The 20,324-nt window shown below is 37.6% G+C and overlaps 1 protein-coding gene and 1 long non-coding RNA gene across 2 annotated transcripts in view; one reads left to right on the plus strand and one right to left on the minus strand.

Moving 5' to 3' along the window:
* LOC137245345 (uncharacterized) overlaps window positions 1-20,324 on the minus strand; it is a 37,763-nt gene that overhangs the window by 11,765 nt on the left and 5,674 nt on the right. The window lies entirely within an intron of this gene.
* On the plus strand, window positions 17,676-18,576 carry LOC137245346 (uncharacterized). Its single transcript, XR_010951307.1, has 3 exons — window positions 17,676-17,739; window positions 17,801-18,184; window positions 18,239-18,576. It is a non-coding gene; the product is annotated as an uncharacterized lncRNA (long non-coding RNA).

A 20,324-nucleotide genomic window follows, 5' to 3' on the forward strand; every position in this document is an offset into this window, starting at 1 on the left:
GATGCCTTGTTCGCCTCGTGCTCAGTTTCTCAGTATTTTGAAATTTTTTATATAGTTTTCGGTATTTGGTTCTGCTATTTTTGCGCACATAGGTGCACATTCTATACGACATGTGTACTAGTTCTTTTCTACCAAATGTGTATTCTTGAAAGTGAAGTCATCATCAAATCGGCAAAGTGTTTATAAAGTTTAGCAATTCAGTCAATAAAATTTCGTAGTTTGGCTGAGTTTCTTATTATAACAAGTTTGGGCTTCTGTATCTTTGAAATTTTACGAGCCGCAACAAGTTTTATTGGTTAGTTTTCTCCATCTTCTCATTTCTTGCTCTTAACCCTGTTCAGCGGCCGCTAATTAAGATTAACTAATATTAGGCGGCCACCGTGGTGTGATGGTAGCGTGCTCCGCGTACCACACCGTATGCCCTGGGTTCGCACCCCGGGCAAAGCAACATCAACATTTTAGATATAAGGTTTTTCAATTAGAAGAAAATTTTTCTAAGCGGGGTCGCCCCTCGGCAGTGTTTGGCAAGCGCTCCGAGTGTATTTCTGCCATGAAAAGCTCTCAGTGAAAACTCATCTGCCTTGCAGATTCCGTTCGGAGGCGGCATAAAACAGGTAGGTCCCGTCCGGCCAATTTGTAGGGAAAACCAAGAGGAGCACGACGCAAATTGGAAGAGAAGCTCGGCCTTAGATCTCTTCGGATGTTATCGCGCCTTACATTTATTTATTTAATATTAGCCTAGGATTATGCGGTTTCGACAGAGTGAACCCGTAGAATGTTTGGGGTACGGTTTTCCATACTGGAACTCTTTATTGCCTTATCTTATTGATTTCTTGCCTGCTTGTGTAAAAAGCGGATTACAGATGTGTCATCGATTTTATATTAAAGTTTTATCGGTATCTGTTTCATTGCAAACCGATGAGTTGTCGGTAGCAACTCAATAACAGGCCAATAACAAATTGGTAACAATCCGACAGGAAATCTACAACTTTTCGGTATCAAATACAAACTTTTTGTTTACAGATCGATAACTTGTCGATACATTTTCGATCAAAGACCGACAGGTAGCAAATTGTTAACTTTGTGATGTTATACCGATAACTTTTTGATAAATTACCGATTTTATATCGATAATTGAAGTGTTTAAAGTAGTTTATGTCCTTTTATATTTGTTACTTTAATAAACTTTCATATTAACTTACTTAACATCGAAGGTATTTTTTGAAAATTTACCTGACTCCCTGTAAACAAAAATCAATTGAATTTCCGCCCTGATAAGAATTATCTGTTGTGCAATTTATGTCCGAAGAGCAGCCATTAAACTGCTGCGCTTTTTCAACGTCCGATTTAATGTATCTCAAGTGTCATTCGTGGAGTTTCGGATGAATGTAATTTAGAGGGCTGATACTCACATTGATAGTAGGCGCCTTTGCTCCTGAGGAGGTCGATATGAGATACTTGCGGATCTGTTTTGGGTACTAAGATCTAGATGATACATGATTTAACTTCTCATAGAGATACTGTCAATAAATTTGAATGATTTAAAGATTTTGTGGACTTGCTTGCTAGGGTACAGATAATACATTTTCGAGTGAATAAGTTACATCTCGGGGGAGCTACTGCACAGGAAAAAATTTAAACCCCTAAGGTTTTTCTCTCACTTGGTATGCTTTTGTTGTTGTATCAGTCACCTTATTTCCGGACTGAGGTCGGAAAAAAGGGATCTTCAGTGTCGGTCTACCCGAACTTTATGACTAAGACTTCCGCCTGGGTATTGAAATTATATAATTTTCTCATGACAATTAGCCGGAGCTCAATGTGTATACGCCAACTCTGAATGGCATCAAATGAGGCATATGCAATTGGCGAGAAGAAGTAAGAAAGTTACAATTGCTATAGGATTCCCCTGCCCTCCTTCCGGTTAAATTTTTCAACCTGTTATTTCCAGATAACCGATTTGCTTCCATTGGTAATTCTGACACCAATCAATCCAATGTTCCATCATTTACCTTCAACCATCAACCTTTCAATATCATCCCTTCATCATCCACCGATTCAGAGTTCACTAACTCGTGAATAATTTGTCTAGTTGTAGCCTCGGCAGCAATCTATCATATATGATTACACTATCTTCTAGCCGACCATCCATCCAATAATCTTTAAGCATAAACCTGTCAACGGCTCACAGCTACCAACGAAATGCTCAAAGACATCTAGCTTGGCTACCAGCCAACTATCTATCAAGTCACCGTTAACCGATTCTGCCAGTTATTTCGGTTTTCTGTCAATCGATTCACAGTTCACCCATTTCACCAATTGTTTTGTCTATCAGTCATCCATTTATCTATCATTTAATGATTCTACCGACGGCTTTCATACCGTCCATCGATTTAATCACTACCCACCCGCTTCTCTTATTATCTTTAACCAACAACTTAGCCATGTTATACCCATATCGCCACCATAACGATTAGTGAGAACTCTCCCTCTTGGTTTTCGCCTTCGAAGAAATCATGCATATGTCAGCGAAGCACCTCTTTGATAATTGACGTAACTACATCGGTGTTCAGAAATAAACCCAGCCAGTCTCAATCAAGATTATGTTCTATATGTATATAGTTCGGTGACAGAGGTGGTATCGATCATCAATCAAGATGGTTAGTAAGCCCTATGCTATCTAGTGGGCTAGATGGTTGCACCGATAGCTCTGGTTGGTCTATTTAAGATAGCGGTGCAAATTAGTGTAAAAATCTCAAGGCGCACCACTGCCATGGAGACCCAAGTTTTCAAGTCCTTTTCAATAAAAATTTTTAAGCACATAAACTCTTTACTCAATATCTAACTATAATTATTCTTTTCTACAACAATTAAGTTAAAATGTATGTGATTCCATTGGACAAGTTTCTACTTAGGATTTATGCAAGCGCTGCCACAGAATTCTACTTGATTGACATTGTATAAACATTTCGCCCTCGAGCAGTTTGTTTGAAAACGCATTTCATTCTTAACACATTTTGTTGCAAATATTCAAGGTCGTTTCGTATTGCACTTCAAAGAAAGCATCAAAATGAGATATTACTAGAGTAAGAGAGGAGGGCGAAGAAAAATCAAATGGAGAAACAGAAATTATTGTTAGTGAGTACATATTAGTACTTTTACACAAACTGATGTATCCACAACTAAGTTATTTTGTGCATAAGCGTATCACAAAAGTCTGACGATCAACAAACCGAAACGGAAACATTTGAAAAGCTGTTGTAAAATGCTAACGTTTGCTGTTCCACAAAAATCGTCCGGTGAATAGGAGACGAAGAAATGAACAGAGGGTCGACGAAGGCAAATCAAGCAGAAAAATGCAGATGGTAAGAAAATCAAGAAAATATGATAAAAAAAGCTATGTAGTATGTGAAATACTAAAACAAAAGAAAAAGCAGCAAAAAAAAAAACAACTTACTTAGAAAAAGAACATCATAGAGTGCTACATTGTAAGAGCGCCCATCGAAATGCGATGCCGTCTACATAAGCGCGTAAGCATATAAAACTTATGAAAGATAATGAAAGATATATAGACCTTCAAACATACATACGTATGTACTACCTACCTATTGGTAAAGCCGGATTCATTGGTGCCGTATGTCGTATCGCTGTATCCGTATCCCTAACGTAATCAGCTGTTTATCGTTACGACGGTAAACCAAAACCCAATTGGTTGGCTACGATACGGTTACGACCTTAGCGGCACCAATAATCGATTGCATTGATTCTCATAAGGTTGGTCGGATCAGCTGTTATAAGGTTACTGATATGGTTACCGATAAAGCACCAATGTCTCCAGCTTAAATATGACATGAGACTAAAGTACGCAGCAGAATAAATATACATATTTAGACCATGCAGCAATTTCTTCGAAAATTTACTTTTCTTTGTCACGTGCCAAAGCTACTTTAGGTCGAAGTTCTTGTATAAGGCAGGAGTCCTCTTAAATAGTCACGCATTAGATATTCCTTAAGCGTAAGTTTTATCGTATTTGTGAACTTCATCATGACAAATCTACGTGATTTTAGCCGTTTCGTAACAACTTACTCCAACTATTCTCTGTTTCACGATAACAGAAGCCACTAAGGGAGGTGCATTATTTCTTCACCTGTCTCTGCCAAATTACAGGGAGGTCTCCAGACTCCTCTGCTTTTAAATTCCGGTATCGATTGTTATACTTCCTTGGTCGCAGCATTTTCGTTAATTCACATAACGGAACTTAGCCCCCAACGCCTCTTGACTTTTATTCGCTGCACTATATTTATACCTGCGTAAAGCTTCTTTAATTTGATGCTGGAGAAAATTATACTGGCTGCAGAACTTAACCGCACTGGAACAATATACTATAATAGCGTGCAATTACTGGCATATGCTGATGACATTGATATCATCGGCCTAAACACCCGCGCTGTTAGTTCTGCTTACTCCAAGCTGGAAAAAGAAGCGGTAAAGATGGGTTTGATGGTGAATGAGGACAAAACGAAGTACCTGCTGTCATCGAGCAAAGAGTCAGCGCATATGCGCCTTGGTAACCACGCTACTGTTGGCAGCCATAATTTCGAAATAGTAAAAGACTTCGTTTATTTGGGAACCAGCATCAACACTAGCAACAACATCAGCACTGAAATCCAGCGAAGAATCAATCTTGCCAATAAATGCTACTTTGGACTAGGTAGGCAATTGAAAAGTAAAGTCCTCTCTCAGCGAACGAAAATCATACTCTACAAGTCACTTATCGTACCCGTCCTGCTATATGGGGCAGAAGCATGGACCATGACAACAGCAGATGAAGCGGCTTTGGGGGTGTTCGAGAGAAAAGTTCTTCGAAAGATTTATGGACCTCTACGCATTGGCGATGGCGAGTACCGAAGAAGATTTAATGATGAGCTGTACGAGCTATACGCAGACATCAACATAGTCCAGCGAATTAAAACGCAGCGGCTGCGCTGGCTAGGCCATGTTATGCGAATGAAAGATGATGCTCCGGCCAAGAAAGTGTTTCTATCGGAACCCGCCTATGGAAGCAGAGGTAGAGGGCGGCCCCCACTCCGTTGGAAGGACCAGGTGGAAAACGATTTAAACTCCCTTGGTGTGACCAATTGGCGCCGGTTGGCGGAGCGAAGGAGCGACTGGCGCGCCTTGTTGGACGGCCATAACCGTTTAGACGGTTAAGCGCCAATTAAGTAAGTAAAGCTTATACAGCTCATCATTATACCTCCTTTGCCACTCGTCGTCAGAATTAGGGACAGGAAAATAAATCTTCTGGAAAACTTTTAGAAGTATCTCATCTTTCTCTCCATAACTACAAGCCAGCGGATTGGGGGGCTTAGAATATATCTGCGGCTGGTATGCCTGTCCTAAGAGGCGACTAAAATATCCAAATGATTCAAGGGATTATGTAGCGCCATTCTTTCAAGGGGTTACCAGCGCAATTTAAAGCTTCCCCAACCCAAATGTCAACCTCACCTACCCGTATCGAATCCTGTTTCTTAAACAGACGAGGCTCTGGCGGCCCCAAGTTTCTCATGGAACTTGGTGGATGGATGGCGGTATTGCCTAAAAGGTTCCATGTAGTCATAATAAAATGTTCCATAGATGGTTGTGCTAGTATCTTCATGGTGCTTTGTGAGCGGAACGTACGGGATCTATAAACAGCAACGGACCATCGACATCGATAACACTCTTCAAAACCTTCTGCGAGTGCTCTTATAGCTGCAACAACAAAGAGCCAGTTAGAGCATTATTTTTGTTTGTCGAGAGACAAAGGAGGGTTGAATGTACGCTCGCACTTTTAGATTTTAAGTTTGACTAAATATGCAGGTTTCTAAAAAGATCTTGATTTCCTACCCGGCTGTGAAATAGATTCTGATCTACACTTTAATTTCGGTTTGTCGGCCACAGTTCTGGTTTCGGAGCTAGTGGCATTTACATTGTTTTGGCTTGAATTTATTGTGGTTTATATCGGTTACCTTCACCTTCATCGTTTATAGATTCGTTCCTTCTTTTTGCCTATGGTTGCAGGTCTTTTATTGGTCCGATCTAGATCTCGGTTTTGATTTGGGCTCAACTCCGGTTTCGCTCATGTGCGGATATTGCTCCAGATTTCGGTTATCAGCCAATTAGGCTCTGGTATCCCTACCGGTTTCGGTCTCTGATTTCATTCAGGCTATGATACACGTTTCAATCCAGGTTCGGTCTTGTTTGGGCACCAGTTTCAGACTGGTTTCGGTTTAGGCTTCAGTTCCGATTTCGGTTTGAGTTCCAGTTTCGTAACTTGAGTTTTGGCTCGGTTTCGTTCTGGGTTAGGTTCCGGTAAACGCTTTGTTTTCGATTCCCTGTTCGGTTTCGGCCCAGTTTAAGTTCCCGCTTACATTTTAATTACGGATTCCATTTCGCTTTCGGTTTAGGTTTAAGTTTTGCTTTAGGTTTCGGGTCCAGTTACCGGTCAGGTTTCAATTCCGGTTTCTGTAAGGTTTTGGTTCCGACATCAATTTCGGTTCCGTTTTCTGTTCGGTGGCATAGCTTTTGTGGGTCCGGCTTCAGTTTTGGGGCCGATTCTGGCCCCAGGCCCGGTAACATTTTAGGTTTAAAATCCGGTTTCCCTATCGCTTTTGATTCGGTTTTCTGTTAAGTGGCATGGCTTCCAGGGCGTTATCATTTTGGGGTCTGTTTTGCGTATGAAAAATCTCCGATCCCCTCCGTACTGCCATCTCCTGATACTAGTCCGACCGCTGAGAGAGCGATTCCTATGATTTCTCGAGCTTTCGGCTAAAGTAAGTTCGCCTATCAGCACTTCAAAATAATGCTGAAGTAAATAAGGTTCCCTAACATAAAGGAAAACAAAAGTTGAATGAGAGGGTTATTATACTATACCACATTTACTTCAACCACACCACTCTCTTGCAGTTTTGACAAACTATAAAAGTCGTCCCACCCTAATGCATACATATATCCAAAGGAAAATATGTGCAATCATAAAACTACTTAAATTACTTGTACATTGCAGTTAAAAGTACTAAAGCGTACAATAAATGAGCAACTGAAGCACAAATGAGAGTGTCTGATTTTTTAATTGCATTTTCAACAAGCAAATGTTTGTACTCATACGCCATGGCGAGTCTGCAACAAAAAATGCCAAAACACCCTCAACAAGCAAATAAACCATGTCAACCAATAAAACATGAAAAAATGTGACGCATCTTTTTATGACATTTTTCACACCGGTTTGTATAAGGCATTCTGTTAAGAAAACAACACCAACAAACATTGGGTTGTACGAAATCGGTGACGTGTAACAGGATCAATGGAACTTACGTCAATTGACATTAATTCGCTTTTGAAAGAACCCATATCCCGACAAGATATAATCGTAGTAGATTTCAGAAATCTCGACATGTGTGATGTGTGCAAATATTATATCTGGGTTGTAACTATTTAATTTTGCCTGTACTGTAGCATTTTCCTTCACTGTACTGCCAAATTAATTATGTTTCCTCAAATGTCCGAACATATAAAGTAATATGACTATCACTACGTGAACGCATTTGACTCCACTGAACTGTGATAGCGTCTTTATTTTAAAACGAGCGAGGCGAACGGTTTTTTTTTGGGCAGACTCGAGGATTTTTGTTCGAGACGTTGAGCGAGATAGATGAAAATTCAGAAGTACTTTTGTAAAAGCGGAAATCTCTAAATGAACAATTAAAAGAAAACACTATTCGTTTGTGTAACTGATGGCACCTTATATGAAGTCGATTAACTTCTATAAATCGTAAAAGAAAAGTGCAATAAAGAATAGTGAAATTTTAGGCTATTATAGCAACAGCATTGTGAGGGTGCTCGTAGTATGTCTGGAAGCTGCTTGGATCAACGTTTTCCGTCGTGTTAGTAATCATTTTCTCAGTAGTTTGCGTAGCCTAAATCTTGATGTCGGAATAACAGATCACACTATGACTGGTGTACTACTAAGCAAGGCCTGCAAAAAACAATAATAAAAAGGTTAGTTCTTGTTTAACGCAAATAAATTTTGACGCTCTAAACGAACTATTGCGATTTGAGTCATGGGATGAATGTTACTCTGAAAAAGACGTATCCGAAGCATTTAATATTTTTCTGAACATTTTTAACAGACACATTAAGTCTGCTAGCTTTTCTTTTATCCCTCGCAGATCTGATTATAAGTTAAAACCATGGATTAGCAAAAAGTTGCTCAAAAAAATTCATCTAAAAAACAAGCTTGGAAAAAAGTGTAAAAACCACCCATCAAACGCAAATCTTCGCAGCAGGTATATGAAATTATGTAGAGAACTGAAAAAAGAAGTACACGTGGAGCGTGATAATTTCTATCGAAATGAGTTTAGGTATTCCTATGGCAATGCAAAGAAGGAATGGAATATCATTAACGGTCTTCTGAATCGCAGTTGTAAAGCTAATAATACATCAATTGTTTTATGTGATGGTAGCGTGAGCTTTTCTGATCCTCCAACAGTGGCAAACCTTTTCAATGATCACTTTCTATCAATAGGGAAATCACCTGTTTTCGAATCCTCCGCTCTGATACCTGAGTTCTCGAATTCGGGAAATAGTTTGTTTTTCGAGCCATTTACTGGCATTGAAGTTTTAAAAACAATTAATTCTCTGAATAACTCTAGATCATGTGGTTGTGATGGAATTTCGAATCAGACTCTCAAATATGTGGCACTAAGTTTAGTTGATATCCTAACGCATTTGTTTCATATGAGTATTTTAGGTGGATCATTTCCTTTAGACTTAAAATGCGCTATTGCCATTCCTTTATTTAAAAAGGGTGACAAAACGGATATAAATAACTACAGGCCTATTTCATTACTGTCTTCAATTTCAAGATTTTTTGAAAAACTGGTTAAAGGTCGAATCCTATCATTTCTTGACAATAATAACTATTTCAGCTCAATGCAATTCGGGTTCAGATATGGGCGGCCAACAGAAGATGCCCTGCTGGACTTTTGTTCTCACATATATAGGGAATTAGACAATAGAAAGAACTGTGCTGGACTGTTCGTTGATATCACTAAAGCATTTGACATGGTTGATCACCAAATTTTATTAGATAAATTGTATTTTGCGGGCTTCCGTGGGTTTATATATAATTGGTTTAAATCTTATTTGTCAGGAAGAATTCAAAAAGTAAAAGTTGGAAGTAGTATAAGTAACCCGGTTACAATTAGCTTAGGTGTACCTCAAGGATCTGTCTTAGGTCCTATTCTATTTTTGATTTACCTTAATTCAATATTCTCGCTGCCGTTGTATGGAAAAGTAACAGCCTTCGCTGACGACCTTGCTATCGCCTATGGTTCATCGACCTATCTGGATTTAGTAGCAGGAATCAATAACGATGTGAATTTGCTAAGAGTGTGATTTGCAGCACATAAGCTCTGTGTCAGCAAGAAAACGAAGTTGATGTATTTCAATTTGCATCCAAAATCCTCACCTGACATAGCCATTGTATTCCATGCTACTGACTGCAAACGTTTTGTACTAAATAATTTTCTGTTCTGTGCATCGTTTAAAGCTGAAGTAAATTGTTCCGATAAGTGCTTCACTATTGAAAAAGTAAGCGACTTCCAATATCTTTATGTTATTGTTGACCAAAACTTGAGCTGGTCTACGCATATTTCTCGTTTGAAGTCCTACTTGCGATCTTCCGTTCGTTATTTTTACAATTTAAGAAAAGTTTGTTCAAACGAAACACTTAAAACTATTTACTACGCTTTAGTCCACTCCAAGCTCCAATATGGTATAACCTGTTGGGGTGGCGCTGCAGGTAATAAAATCCAGCAGCTTCTAACTATTCAAAAATGGGTCATAAGAAAAATATATAATGTTGATCGTTTTCACCACTCTATGGAGTTGTTTAGGGATCTAAAAGTTCTTCCTGTTAAGCATATGTACTACTATAAAACGTTAAAGATATTTTTCATTCGCTGTGGGTATTTACATAGCCTGGTATCGGATAGTTATAACTTGAGGCAAAACTCATATGGACTTGTGTATGTCCCGACCTCTCGAACAACCAACTTCAACAACTTCTTTACTATCGTTTCTTGTAAAGCTTTTAATGCGTTGCCTGCATGTATACGTGTCACTAGAAATCTGAATGAGTTTTTGGGAAAGGTTAAATCTTTTCTACTAGAGAAATCACACGAAGACATCAACATTTTGCTGAACCATAGCACTTAAAAAAATATATGTACATATTGTATTAATATATTTTATTACTTATTATTTTTAATCAAACTTCACCCCACGCACTATTTTACATGTTTTTGAATTCAATCTTATTCGGAGATGGCATTCGATACTAAAACACATATATTTTTACAGAATGCCTTACTTTTCTTTCTGTAATTATGGTTAATTTAATTTAAGTCGCTATTGTAACATATATGCTGTTTTGAAAGAAAATGAATAAAAAATGAAATGAAATGAAATGAATTAATTAGTGGCTCAGCTAAATTTTAACGGCATCATATTGTTGCCTGGTTTGCGCTGACTGATGCGAGATTGTACTGGAAGAGGATTGGCGACAAATTAAGTTCCGCTAAAGTGATAGTCTCGTTCGGCTCACCAGTAATCTTTTTCATAACCTTTATGCAACGTTTTACGCCTACCAGAGCAAATATATATATATAAATTTCCGCTCATTGGCATGCTGTGGAAGCTGCTTGGTTCAGGGATACAACAAAACTCACCGGCGATACAAATTTGGGACATACGTGTCAATCTCGGCATTTGGAACGAGTCTTTTTTTTTTTCTGAAATCATTTCATAATTTATATGCATGTGCATAATTTAACATACAAATTTTTCCATGAACTTACTAATTTTTTTTATAAAGTAAAAGCGCATTGCGTACTATGTTTAAAACCTAGTACAAAACTCACCTCTAAATTAGAGGTCGTTCTTACATTCATTCGTAAATTCATTCATAATTGTACCTAAATGTTTAAATATGTAAAGTGTCTAACGAGTGGATTGTAAAAGCGGGAATATATATCTACTCATTATCTACCATCAGCGAATTTCCATCGAGGAACAGGTGTTTGCGCAAACAACGGGCCATCATCGCGGATTAAACAAGGTACGTAACACAAGAAAGAAAAAAAAAAAAAAACCAGTGAATTTATAATTGGTGATTGTATGCACACATGCATGTACCCCAGACACATTTATTTGAAAGTGCTATAAATGATTTTATTCTCGCTTAGCGTTCGTAAAGTAACTTTTGTTTATGATTTGGGTTTGCGATTTCGTGTACACCTAAATATTGAATTATTTAAATGTTCGAAGAACTTAGACTAGAGATAGTATAAACAAATTTCTCTTGGTATAAACAAAACTATTTCGTATGTAACGATATTGAATTCCAAAAATATACAATGAATAAAGTGTAAGTGGTATAAAACTATGTGATCTCAGGCGCTGATTGTTATATTAGGTTGGGACGGTAGAGATGTTGTACTCTCGTATAATGGTTGGGAAGGGAGAGAGCGGAGACTTAATAACATCTGAGTCTCCATGATGCAGTGCCCTTCTTGTCGTTCTGTTGTCGTCTTGTTTCGCTACAATTTACGTGCCCCGTAGGAAGCAATTTTCTATGCGTCCGTCCGCTTAATTGGTATTCTGTGTTGTCTGTGATTATTGTCCGATGTGTAATTTACTGTTGTTTATATTAGGATTTTATATAAAAAGAAAATCAAGTGCATGAAAATTATGTTTATTTATGTATGCAGTGCGAATAGTTTATACAAGTATCCACCCCAGCCGAAGAGCTTAGACCAGGTCCAACTAGCATGCACGCCCGTATAACATTGCATTGCCGCTATAACATCTAGCGAAGTAACATGGTACATTACACATGACGAAATTGTGTTAAGTCAGACAAGACCCAATCCCTTAAAAAGTTTATAATTACGTAATCTTTGTATATAAAAATCATGTGTCACATTGTTTGTCCGCGATGGACTCCTAAAATACTGAAACGCTTTTGAACTTGTTTTGCATCCCGTGTGTAGTTTGATCTAACTTAAAATATAGGACAGGTTATAATCTCAGTTTATAGTCGCAATATTATTTTATTGCAAATTATTTTATATGTTTATACGTGATAATAAAATGTTACGTATACGCACCGGCACTCATATTTTCAGGTGGTGGGGATATACTTCCGTGTAATTGGTTTGGTGTTTAATTAAACAACGTGCTTATCAATAAAAAATATTATAGCAAATTAAAGTATAGCACATCACCAGGCCCGGCGAGAGGGGGGATTGGGGATTACCCCCGGACCCGGGGTTTCTGAGAGGGCCCGCGATTTAGAAGTACTAATACATTTTTTTTTTTAATTCAGGAGAGTCTTTAGTTGTTCCATGTGCAATTTTTAAGCCGAATTTCAAAAGCAACGAATATCTGCATTTCGTTTTAATATTATAGTGAAGTGTGAAAAAAAATCTATATATATAAAAGGAAAGGCTAACATGTGTGTTAGTTGGTCGCCGGTGTTTGAAGAGATGCGTCGGTCGATTTTGTTCAAACGTGGACCCGGGTACCCCTAGAATGTGTGGGTAATATGGATATGAAATGATAGCTGTTGCTGAGAGCTCTAAAGTAATTTTCATTGTGATATTCGATTTAGTCGCAACAACCTGGAAAAACTGATAAATATGAATGCGAAGGCGAAATAGAGACATGAATTTATAATACCCACATATCTATCCTATCCTATTCGATTTGTCTGAAATCTGGTATATAAATTTGCCTATATTAGTATTTACGATCCTTTTTTCCGGGAAGTAGACCAGAGACGGACTGGGACTGGGATTAGGACTAGGACTGGGACGGGGACTCGGAGTGGGACTGGGACTGGGACTGGAACAAAATACATACCACCCTCTGGGACAGGCAATAAGGAATGAAGAAGAATGAGGAGAGCGTGAGAGAAGAGAAAAGAGAGAAGGAGACTGAGAAAGAAATAGAATGAGACGAATATGGAGATAGATGAAGCGAAAACGACGGAGGGAGGAGTGAATAAAAGGATCAGGAAAAAGTGATGAGGGGTGGGGGAGGGCAGAGTTAGACGGAAGAAGCTTATTAAAATGTATGCAGGTAGGCTAAATTTAGGGCAGAACAACGTCTGCCGGGTCCGCTAGTATATATATAAGAATGGATGGACATTAAAGAAATTCGATAAACTTATATTCATTTTAAGGCGTGATTTTCTAGTCGTATTTTGTCTTGTTGAGGTTATGAATAGTGAGGACATGATTTTTGTCTGGGCTTCGGTTGGTCGGGATTCAGTCTTATCTGGGATATGGTTTTCGACATTCTGTATTTCAGGATTTTTACTTGGTCGAGATTATGTTAAACATTTTACGATTTATAACTAATACCGGGATCCAATTGAGCCCTTACCGAAACTCTTTCGTCTGGTATTTGTCAAAAGCAGAACAATCAAGCATCAGTAGATTTGATGATGCTACCTCGTCATCATCCATCCATTTGCACTATATTAGGACGTAGCCCATAGCACTCTAAATGAACAGAAACACGTCAGAACCCTATTCACCCATGATATAAGAACATTGTGAACCCAAGGATTTTCGCATACCAGCTGTCTTCCACTTCCGACCAGAAAAAAAGTACCTTTTGCCCAACTTTTACTCAACTGAAGAGAGTCACAGTACAAAATCCCAAGGTATAACTGTGCCCTGGGATTTAGATGATATTAATCTTAAAATTGTTTGAGGCAAGCGTAAGCGAGGTCAGACATTCCCAGACAACCCTCGCTGGTGGTTCGGGCTCTCAATAAGTAGAGAACTTGAAAAAAAATAGTAACAGCTTCTACCGGCTGGGGATACCTATGAGATCATATGTGCGATTAAAATATATGTATGTAGGTATAACACGTAGTGGACTGGGGTAATAAAAATCAAGTCATAGCTGCTTTCATAGATGAGACCTTTTAACCTTCAGTTACCCCGAAGCCGAATATTGGCTTAATAGCAATACAGAGCCGGGACTAACATATTCTAATTATTAACTGAAAACATACTTTTTAATGTGTGAGCATCTTTGTTCACGGTGGTTTAGTTAGGGAGGTGTAAGCATTAGCGTAGTATTTGGAATGCTGTATGGGGGAACACAGAATGTAATTGGAATCAATGTGCGTGGTAGAGTTGCTACGAGGAAATTAGACAGCAAATCAAGGCAAGGCAAGGCATGTTATGAATTTGTTGTCAAAGTGTTAACGGTTTCCATTTCTCCTTACCGAGCTATCGGTTTGCTGTGGGTGTGCTGACGATGCCTATATCTATATGAGTTATCGATTTGTTATCGAAGTGTAATAAATTTGCTGTCGATAGCGAAGGTTATAAAATAGCTACCGAACTTTTAGCGACAAGTTATCGGTTATTTATCGAAAAGTTATCGATATATTATCACAATGTTATCGATTTTTTATGACAATTTCATTGATTCGAAATCGTGAAATTATGAATTTCTTATTGGAGTGTCAACAATTTTATATTGGCATATTATTGCTTTGTTATCGACGACTCATCACGCTGTTATGAAGCATATACCGAAAAAACTTCAATATAAAATCTATGACGCGATTACTCGGCGATAGCAAACCGACAACTCGTTGATAATAATTCGATGTAGATTATAAGCTGAATAATAAAACCTTAACTTGTCATATCGGTTGCTATCGATAGAAAGACGACGAAGCTCTTCTCCAAAATCCCGAATGGTAAAGTTACCCCGTTATGGTTTAATTGCGAGCTCTGGTTAACCACATACAAATGTACATATCGAACTTAACGAGTACTTGGTACTCATGCTTTTTTCCCCTTGGAAACTATGGTATTGTCTTCTAAGGTCTAAGCTTAGGAATTCACAATGATCAAGGCGATGCCGAAGCCGTTGCGTGGTTATAGTGCGCTCGGCTACCATACCGAAGATCTGTGGATCACTTTCGCCCATCAGCAGTGGTTTGACAAACACTCCGTGCATATTTAAACCTTGACCAAGGCAAAGAAGTTTTCATGACATTTAACATTAAGCAGAAATTAGATCGTTTTCAAGATACCACCTGCTGAAAGCTTCCTTTGAATAAAGTTTTCAGGCCCAGAAAATGCCTAGAACGCTTTTGTTGTGGCCTACTCTAGCAGCGGGCAGTCAATATCATATATAGTCCGCGTTCGCTATGAAAAATATGACACATTATTGTAATTGATATAGATCTAAGGTCTCCTAGCTTCGCTTCTAATTTGTATAGTGCACCTATTATGGGGTCTATGCTTTTCGATTCAAATAGCGTATTTATGCAGATTTGCTTGGCCGACGTATGCGTCGAAGTATGATACTTTTGCTACTGATTTACAAAAGATTAAAGTTTATGAATATATCAATATAGCTATATAGCACATCAAATATTCATAAATATACTCACAATCATTTGGAAAACTTCCACAACGCCCTTCAAAGTAGTCAAACACCTCATTTTCGCTTCAAATAAGACCTTTGCAAAATGTTCGTATATACAGCCACTTAAGGCCGATAACTCGTTGTCAATGACTTGACTTTGCTAACTTCTTCTTCATTTACATACACCGGCATTCAAATATCCTTTTCGTTGAAATTCTTGTACATATATTTCCTTGAACACTCCTTCGTGTAGCCCTTCCTTTAATTTGCTGTAACTTAAACTTGCCACTGCCCATGATTACTGATTCACAGAAAATCAATATTGTAAGACGTGATTTGCGACGTTAATGCCCTGCTCAACAGTCATTTAAGACGTTTTGTTGTCGGACTATGGGCGTGGGCTCGTTTCGTCTTCTTGACGTTTTCGAATGACATGCAAAATGAGAGGGGAATGTAAAAAACAGATACAAAATGGTGAGAATGGATCAGAGATTTTTTGCTAACATTGCAGCTTAGACGATTAGGGAAGACAATCGTTTTCAACTTGTTTCCGGTATCCTTTCAGTTTATTGCATGCCGTTAGCTTTTGTTGAGTATTTCAATGCCCAATAAGAATTTGAGTTTCAAGTTTTATAAGAATATAAATTAAGAAATTTCTAGTAGCAGCACAACAATGTTAGAACTTTTTCATGCGACAGAAAAATCGTAGCATTCTGACAACGAGCTATGGTACGTGTACCTTCATACCGAAATCGAAGAACGCTGCAGAAATCTGGGCCGATGCAATGAAATTATGGAATTATCGGAAGAATTTTACCTCAATGCTACGCTGAGTTTACGCTTATTGCACACTTTCCACAGAAACTGTCCCGGGCTTGGTGGTCTGACATTACTTATCGATGAGGAAATAACAGAAATTTACGACTTGAGCGCAAAAAGTACAAGAAATACTGCTCTGTTCAGCTACGTTAACAGCAACGGAGCAGCAGTCCTGCTCGGATCACAAAATTAATTCCCGCACTGAATCCATAGTTGAAGTGATTGAATAACAGGACTCACATACGGTTGATAATTGTCTGTGTAAATGCCCGGTTCCTATTGTAACATATCTGAAAACCTTAGCAGAACGGCAAGTAAACTTTTTAACTCAGAGTTAAATTGATATGAGGTGTTAAACTCATATATATTTTTGACAGATTTTATGAAATGACTCTGCGTTAAAAAGATAACTTTCCGCAATCGTGATGACGATCTGAGTTGATTTAGCCATGTTCGTCTGTCTGTTTGAACGCAAAATCGTCCCTCAATTTTATTGATATCTGGATGGAATTTTGGTGTCAGATTGGACACTTGTCGGAATCAACCGGATCGGACCACTAGAGCATATATCCCTCACAAAACCTATTTTTCTGAAAATAGTTTTTTTTCCAATATCTTCCTTGATTTGTCAGCTAGAAGCTTCAAAACATGAAACATATTGTTGTCTAAAAAAATCGTAGAAATCGTCTGAATATATAGCGTATATCCCATACAATCGATTATCTAGGTAAGAATGATTTCTACCGCATTTTAATAGCTACATATAAGTTTAAAGTTCAACCAAATGTTTTCGCATATAGCATATATTGTTTCCTGAAGAAATTGTAGATATCGGTCGTATTTATTGCATATATCCCATACAACCGATTGTTCAGATAAGAAACATTTCGTAATTTCTACACCATTTTAACAGCTATAAGCTCAAAATTTAACCAAACGATTATGTATATAGTATTTATTATAGTCTGGAAAAATTGCAAAGTTCGGTCATATGTATATATAATGTATACCCCATACCATAGCTGGGGAATAATGATTAGTAATCCTAATGATTAGTAATCGGATTAGAAACTTTTATTTTGCAGAGTAATTGATTAATTAGGATTAGTTGGCTATACTAATCGATTACTTATTGATTAGATTAGAACTAATCAAAAATCTAATCGCGATTAGTGACGATTAGCATATCTAATCAAAACTAATCAAAAAAATTCTATTAGATCTCTCGATTAGTTTTGATTAGGTTTGATTAGATCAACTATTTTGAAATATTTAAAAAAAAAATTTATTTATTTTTGTATATACTCTCGTTTTTTTTTTTTTTTTTTGTTAAATATTCACACGTTAAATTTATTAGCCAGCACTGACTATGCCATGATTTTGAAAAACCAACCAACAATGGAAATTTAGCACTCAATGGTAATATCTACACATATTTTTTATTTTTTTTTGAAATGCAACTACAATTCATTTCTCACAGATGATCAAAAAGTGCAATCACTTTTGGAAAAAGTGCAAATGGCCAAAATCCTCCGAAATCATTCAGAACATTTTAGGTTCAGCTCTGTTGTACCAGTAGTAACTAGGTGGAACTCACTATATGATGCAATCCTGAAGTTACTACAGTACAAGGAGAAATTGAACGAGCTTTCCGATGAGCTGCATCTGTCTCCTTTTACATCAGATGATTTTCAATATTTGGAGTCGTACAAGCTGCTAATGAAGCCTATTTCACAAACTTTGGACTTTCTCCAACGTGAAGCCAATGTGAAATATGGTTGTATTATTCCTGCGTTAATTACTTTGAGTAATAAACTGCCTCAGTTGGACTATGAAAGCTCTTTTTATGATTTCAATGATGAAGGTAATTTCATCTATATTATATGATTTTTCAAACTAAATATTATTTTGGTTCCAGAACATGATGAGGAGGCGTTAATTCCCAGAACACCAATTTCACCAAACGAGTCAAACGGTTTCAAAGAAGTGGCTAACAATCAGCTATATGCGTATTTGAATGACCCGACACCAGATCCTGAAATTTGGAATAAATATGGTGCACTGAAGGAAGGGTGTCTAGCGTACAATTCCCCGCTTACGTCATCAGCGCCCGTCGAAAGGCTGTTTTCATTTGCAGGAATAGTCAATACCCCAAGACGGAATTCATTGTCTGAATTTTCTTTTGAAAAGTTGGTAGTAATGAATTCGAATATAAACTTTTTGTGATACATATGTGATATAAATCAGCATACATTTGAAGCGTCGATAATCTCATGTTTTTTGTTCAGAACGTGCCTTTAATTATACTCAGTTGAGCAGAGCTCACAGAGTATATTAAGTTTGATTGGATAACGGTTGGTTGTACATATATAAAGGAATCGAGATAGATATAGACTTCCATATATCAAAATAATCAGGATCCAAAAAAAATTTGATTGAGCCATGTCCGTCCGTCCGTCCGTCCGTTAACACGATAACTTGAGTAAATTTTGAGGTATCTTGATGAAATTTGGTATGTAGGTTCCTGAGCACTCATCTCAGATTGCTATTTAAAATGAACGATATCGGACTATAACCACGCCCACTTTTTCGATATCGAAAATTTCGAAAAACCGAAAAAATGCGATAATTCATTGCCAAAGGCGGTTAAAGCGATGAAACTTGGTAGATGGGTTGACGTTATGACTCAGAATAGAAAATTAGTAAGATTTTGGACAATGGGCGTGGCACCGCCCACTTTTACAAGAAGGTAATTTAAAAGTTTTGCAAGCTGTAATTTGGCAGTCGTTGAAGATATCATGATGAAATTTGGCAGGAACGTTACTACTATTACTATATATGTGCTAAATAAAAATTAGCAAAATTGGATGAAGAACACGCCCACTTTTTAAAAAAAAATTTTTTTAAATTCAAATTTTAACAAAAAATTTTATATCTTTACTGTATATAAGTAAATTAAGTCAAAATTCAACTCCAGTAATGATATGATGCAACAAAATACAAAAATAAAAGAAAATTTCAAAATGGGCGTGGCTCCGCCCATTTTCATTTAGTGTGTCTAGAATACTTTTAATGCCTTAAGTCGAACAAAAATTTACCAATCCTTTTGAAATTTGGTAGGAGCATAGATTCTATGACGTTAACTGTTCTCTGTGAAAATGGGCGAAATCGGTGGAAGCCACGCCCAGTTTTTATACACAGTCCACCGTCTGTCCTTCCGCTCGGCCGTTAACACAATAACTTGAGCAAAAACCGATATATCTTTACTAAACTTAGCCCACGTACTTATCTGAACTCACTTTATCTTGGTATAAAAAATGAACGAAATCCGACCATAACCACGCCCACTTTATCGATATCGAAAATTACGAAAAATTAAAAAAATGCCATAATTCTATACCAAATACGAAAAAAGGGATGAAACATGGTAACTGGATTGGTTTATTGACGCAAAATATAACTTTGGAAAAAACTTTGTAAAATGGGTGTGACACCTACCATATTAAGTAGAAGAAAATCAAAAAGTTCTACAAGGCGAAATCAACAGCCCTTGGAATCTTGGCAGGAATACGGTTAGTGTTATTGAATATATAAATAAATTAGCAGTACCCGACAGATGATTTTCTGGATCACCTGATCTACATTTGGTCGATATCGCGAGAACGCCTTCACATATACATCTAAGGGCCACTCACTTTTAAAACCCTCATTAATACCTTTAATTTGATATCCATATCGTACAAAAACATTCTAGAGTCAACCCTGGCCCACCCTAATGGAGATATCTCGAAAAGGCGTGCACCTATAGACCTAATGCCCACTCCCTCTTAAAATGCTCAGTAACACCTTTCGTTTGATACCCATATCGTAAAAACATTCTAGAGTCACCCCTGGCCCACCCTAATGGCGATATCTCGAAAAGGCGTCCACCTATAGACCTAATGTCCACTCCCTCTTAAAATGCTCAGTAACACCTTTCCTTTGATACCCATATCGTACAAACA

Source organism: Eurosta solidaginis, chromosome 3, assembly GCF_040869045.1.
Source record: "Eurosta solidaginis isolate ZX-2024a chromosome 3, ASM4086904v1, whole genome shotgun sequence".
Taxonomy (NCBI): domain Eukaryota; kingdom Metazoa; phylum Arthropoda; class Insecta; order Diptera; family Tephritidae; genus Eurosta; species Eurosta solidaginis.